Below are 6,134 nucleotides of genomic sequence, written 5' to 3' on the forward strand. Positions count from 1 at the left end.
TCTGGGTTTTGCATTGGAGATGCTCTAATAAGTGTGAGTTACTCTAGCTAATACATATACCAAAATAAATAAGGAAATGTTTCTTTTAATGGCGTGTTATTAAGTGGGGTGGTATCTATATCTAATTATCATCTACTGTTCTTTGAAACTTCATAATTCTTAGAATCAAAATTACATATAATGTAATCAACACAGTGAGTGAAACTACATCAATAATTCTAAATTACCCTCAATGCATTTGTATATTAACATGATACCTATGCATGCATGTCCAAGAATAAACATGTAAAATAGTAGTATTAATCATATCTTGGCACAGGAGGAGAATAATAAAATATGACATTTTGCTCTCACCCTACATTCACTTTCTCGTACCTTTCTTTTTCGTTATTATCTAATATTTATCTTCCATTCAATATATGTTGAGTTCATGATGGTCGCCTATATCCAATTATTATTAGTTTAATTTGATTAATAGAAGGGAATAAATACAAGAAACAAGGACCCAAATACGAGGTTCCAAAAAGAAAAGGAGAACAAGAAGAAAATAAATAAAATGAGATAAGAAACTCGAAAAAGATGGAAGGATACCAAATTTCGATCCTGTCAACTTATAAACATGCTTCACTTTTTTTTCGTGACGTAAAATGGTCGGAGTAAGTTGAAGAGATACCCAAGCAAAATATTAAAAACAATTTGAAAATCACAATCTAATTTATAACAATGTTTTGTAATGAAAAAACTCCCAACGTTCATTGTGACACATAAGTTTCATATTAGAATGCATATTTATTCTTCAAGATTTTTCCAACGGGAGATGTGTTTTAAGTCCAAAATCGCATGATCAATGAGTCTAGAGACCAAAGATAATCTGAAATAGAAAATAAATCCACTCAAAGTAAATTACATGTCTATCCTCTAATTCTCTTTTACTACCTAACCTACCCTAAGATTAAAAAAATAACCTAAAATAAATTATACCATAATATTTAGAGATTAATTAAATGATTTCCTCAAAAATAAATTTTCCTTCCGGAAAAATAGTTGTCTTTTCCGTTTACCAGAATACTTTGTTTTATATTTCTATTAGAATTGGGCAAAAGAAAACCGAAGAGAGAGAGAGAGAGAGATAGAGCATCGTCACTTTCTACTATACGAACTAGGTTTTGATTTCATTCATCATCGACGCCAAATTAAACCGAGTGAAAAAGGTGAAAGCATCGAGTGGGAGAGAGAGAGAGAGAATCAATTGTTGGTTTCATTCATCATCTACAGTAGTGAAGAGTAAGAAAAAACAAACGTTAAAATAAAATGTTAAAAATGTTGTTAGACTCGATAAGATTCTACTAGCATAGAATTTTATTAGAATCAACCTATTGTAACAAATTCATATCAGATGGTAACAAAATCAAGAAAATGCTAGTAAAATATTGAAAATGTAACAAAAATAATTTCACATAATATATTTTAATTACTAAAAAGTATTTTTTAAACTGCTGTACATAAGATGCTAGCAAAATATTCTTGTTTTTTAAACTATTGTATTCAAATTCATTCAACAGATGCTAAAAAATGTAAAAATTGCTATTAGAATCAATAAGATGCTAGCGAAATAGTATTTGTTTTTTAAACTACTTTATCAAATTTATTCATCAGATGCTAGTAAAATCTAAAATATGCTAGTAGAATCAGTAAGATGCTAGCAAAATAGTTTGCTTTTTAACCTCACAAACGAATTTGTAGATGTCTAATTGGATCGAGGTAGAAATAAAAAGCAAATCACTAATTTATACTTTCTTGAAGTTCAAAGAACATAGAGTTACAGAGAGAGAAAATCGTTTTTGGGAGAGAACATCTCGTTTTAGGTAAACATCCATTGAATTGGTAGGTTAATTTAGACAAATATCAGTTTTGGAAATAATATATTTTCTTGAATTCAAAGAACATATAGTTACAGAAAGAGAAACTCGTTTTTGGGAGAGGGAAACTAGTTTTAGGTAAATATCCATTGATTTGGTAGGTTACTTTAGAAAAATACTATAAGTTTTCGAAATAAAGATTAACATTAAATATCCACCGTAAATATTCTTTCATAAAATTTATGGAAAGAACAATTGTATTAACTCAACCATTATAAACCTTTGGTTTACCAATGGTTAAAAAATATTTATTAAAGGGCAAAAATGAGAAAAAAATTAAAGGATTGATGCATGGGGCCCACCAAATAGTGAATTTTTGGACTTATTTTACATTTTCGGTTTATTTTGGTTTTATTTTATTTATTGATTTAGGAGTGGATATATGACTAATTACCCCCTCCCCCTCTATTTTTGGACCTTAAACTCAAAAATCCTTTTTCCAATTGCGAAATGTTAAATGACTATTTTAAATTAGAAAAGAAAATGGAATTATTGTAATAACTTATTTATTGGTATTTGGAAGCTTTAATAGAAATGAAGTCTCCAATTAGTTAACTTGCATCCAATAGCCTTTGACATTAAAGGCAAAGCTCCTACTCTGCTAATTCGAACATAATCATGGTGAAAGTAGTATTTAGTAGCCGACCTAAACAAAATTATTTACAGGGCACATTTTAATAGTAGTAACAAAAGATATTTCAGTTGACCAATCGTAATCTCTTTTTTTTTTTTTTTTTTATGAATCTAAGAAACACAATTTTATATAGTCATTGTCTCATTTCTTTCTTTTGTTATGAATCTAAGACACACTACTTTAGATAGAAACTAAACTAGTTAGGAAGTAGGATACAGGTACATTTGGGAGTATCAAAAGTCGAAACAAGTAACAACCCATTTGAGGGTTGACATTGCCAATTGGGCGAGTATGAGAGCCATATTCATCAATTAGACAAACAACTTGCTAATGGACAGGGACAGTTTTGTAAGTTGGCAATAACTTGGTGGCCAAATGTTCCAGCTGGTCACAGATGGGGGATCAAACTGAAATAAAATGTTGGGCTTGGGAAGCGGGCTTTAGTAGAAAAGCAGTATTGAGCTCAAAGTTCAAAAGGAGCGCCTTTAGAGTTCGATAGGAAATCTGTTTCGGGAAGTTTTAAATGCATACACCATTTTTGTTATATACACTCACATGGAAAGGTATTTTACTATTCTGTGTTCAAATCAAAGGAGATGTTAGTGCATATAACAGAAAAAAGAGAGTGCGCATATCATTTCCCATATCTGTAGGGTGCTCTTTATCTGCAGGGACGTGGATGTCTTAGTGGGCGCAGAGTGCCGGCACTGGACCTCACCACAACAGGACCCTATTAAATTCGACACTTCAGTTTATATATTAGGGACGGTTGCAAATTTTTTCTTGAAAGAATCCGTAGCTGGTTTGGTGCTTGAGTTGTGCATTGAGCTGGTGAATGCTTCATTAGCACAGGTTCAATTCCGACTTCCAACAATTTCAGTTTTAATTATATGAGATATCGATCTAAGTTGAAGAATGCTTGGGTCCTTGGACTTTTTTTTTTACTATCCTGGACTGTTATATATACAAGTCAGGGTAGTTTAGTCAGTCCATTAGGCGGTAGCAAAATAAGAATTTTTGGATTAAACTTTTCCTTCTAATTGAAGATTAAATCAAATCATGGTTGAGCCAATATTTTTTTTGAAGTTAACACAATTTCTTAATAAATTCAGATTTAGCAAGCACTAGTTTGTCAAATAGAATTTTAATTTATAAAGCTTTTCGGATTATATAACCTCTTAAATCTTTTTTTTTTTTTTATATTATTTTTCGGCCATTGTCTCCAATTTTTATTATGTTCTATTTCGTCATTTAAGAGTTTAATAATTTAGCTGTTTGTATAACAGAGAAATTTACTTGAATAAATGTTCAGGTAGTAATTGATAAACCTCACATATTAAATTTCGATTCATCCAAGATTTGTTTATATATAATTGAATCAACTAAATTTTTTATTTATTAACATGAAACTTTTTTAACTTTATACTTTAGTATGAGACGGTCTCGCCTAAATTTCGATAGGGGACCCCAAATGCTCAGCCACGACCTTGCATCCGTGTAGGCTTACTAAAAGCTTTTCTCCCGATAGGGATATTATATAAGCGCTTTGACTCTTACCTAGTAGTGAACACCCCAACACTCTAACCTGATCACCCAACTATTTTGGTCGAACAACTGACTCTAACTTCCTAGTGGTTGTGTGCAACCTTGGCCAGACCTACAAGTAGAAAAGATGTATATCTTTTGTTGATAAAGGCAATGATTTTAAAGACAATCTATTTTATAACATATTTTGTGGTTAGAAACAAGTGAAGCAAAGGGATACGATGCTCATTTGAATTTGACCTAACGACATAATTGACGCCGTTAGGTCAATGATTAAGTCAAATTTGACTTAAAGCGGCCGTCTATCTTCTTCACTGCCACTTCATCTTTCCCTCTTGTTACCTCATCCTTGTTCTCTGACAAAAGGCCGCTGTCGACATCTTTTTCTTCTTCTCCTCATTTTCTACCCTCACCAGCGAAGAGGTGGACCCTACACTCATTTTTATTTCTTTATATGTTGAACTGTAGAAATTGCCAATTTCTTGCCTTTTAAGGTTAAAGAGTCACAGGGCGGGGAAGTTTCCCTTTCTTAGGCACCAACCTTTTTTTCCCTCTAAAACCCTAAACACCGTTTTATCCGTAATCTGCTGGAACAGAAATTTCTATTTTAGGGCTAAACCCAGTCCTAGTTAGAATCTAATTCACAAATACATGTTGTATTTCATTCATCTTATTGCTCTCTGTCTCTTTTGTTTGAGATCTTTCTCTCTCTAGTCCTGAGTAGTATGAGGGAGATGAAAGCACAACGATTGTCAATGTCTAGTCTCCCTAAAGACATGATCTACCACATTCTTGCAATGTTACCAGTAAAATCTATCTACCGATTCATGTCAGTATGCAAAACCTGGTACTCCCTTTTCTCTAGCCCTAATTTCATTAAAATCCATAGTTATTATGCGGTTCAAAAAGACAAATTTAGTTTGTGATGAGACATGGAAATGTCCCATCTGAGTCTCTTAATTTAGACGAGTTAGTCTCTTAGAGCAGTTACTCTCACGAATTATTCTCTTTTATGTTCAGGTACCTTTTTACAGAGTTACGCGTGCAAAACGGATAAAGTCGGAAAGAATACAGACTAGGGGCATTTTGGTCATTTGTTGATTCTGACTTCTTGGTCAAGATTAATGTTCGGATGGAAAGTAGAGTCCAAGACGAGCCCGTAGGCGAAAACAGAAGTCAAATCGGAGTCCGGATCAATAAAATATTCAAGGTCAAAGTTTGGGTCAAAGACAGTTGACCAGATCAAATAGAACACGTGGCAGGCAGACGCGAAGAAGATCTAGCGGTCCAAATTGCTAGCGGGACATATTCTGTCACGATGGGACGGTTTACAGGAATTCTAACGTCTTCGATACCGTGTTCCTGAAGCAGTGTAATTCCGTGAGCCCGAGTGCATCAAACGGATGGGATTCTTCTTGCTCACGCGATCTGGGCTGTTGCACCATATTATAATACTCCGCGAAGCACTGAATACGTCGTTTTTATTCAACCAAAAGTACGTGAACTGCTTCTCCGGTATCCTCTCCTCCGATTTTGCAATTTCAAATTCAAAACAGAAAGCGGAAAGGATAGAGAGGGATCTTCCGGGTCGGTTTGGTGGAGATCTCTATTAGTTTCCTATAAACAGAAGAAGGAGGTCACGGTTTGAAGAGGAAAGAGAGAGAGAGAGAGAGAAACCGAGAGCTTATAATTCGAATTGTTTTAACTTTGATTTTTGTTTTTCTTTGAAAACCTTTGTTTCTTAGTGAGAGAAAGATAGAGGTTACAGAGGAAGAGAGAAAGTTAGAGAGAGTGACAGAGAGATATTGTAGAGAGAGAGAGATACTCGGTTTTGAATAACTACTCTATTTTGTTTTTGATTTCTCTTTCTTTTTGTTTCCTGTTTAGTGAGAGAGCAAGAGATAACATAGATAGAAAGATTAGAGTAAGAGATAAAGAGAGAAACAGGAGGTTAGAGAGAGAAAGAAGGTTGAAGAAGATGAGAAAATAAATTTCCCAGAGGGAAACCATTTCCGGGAAGACGAGAAAATCGTTTT

Source organism: Eschscholzia californica, unplaced genomic scaffold (genome assembly GCF_041429995.1).
Source record: "Eschscholzia californica isolate CP2 unplaced genomic scaffold, dmEscCali1.0.p SCAF_3, whole genome shotgun sequence".
NCBI classification, from domain to species: domain Eukaryota; kingdom Viridiplantae; phylum Streptophyta; class Magnoliopsida; order Ranunculales; family Papaveraceae; genus Eschscholzia; species Eschscholzia californica.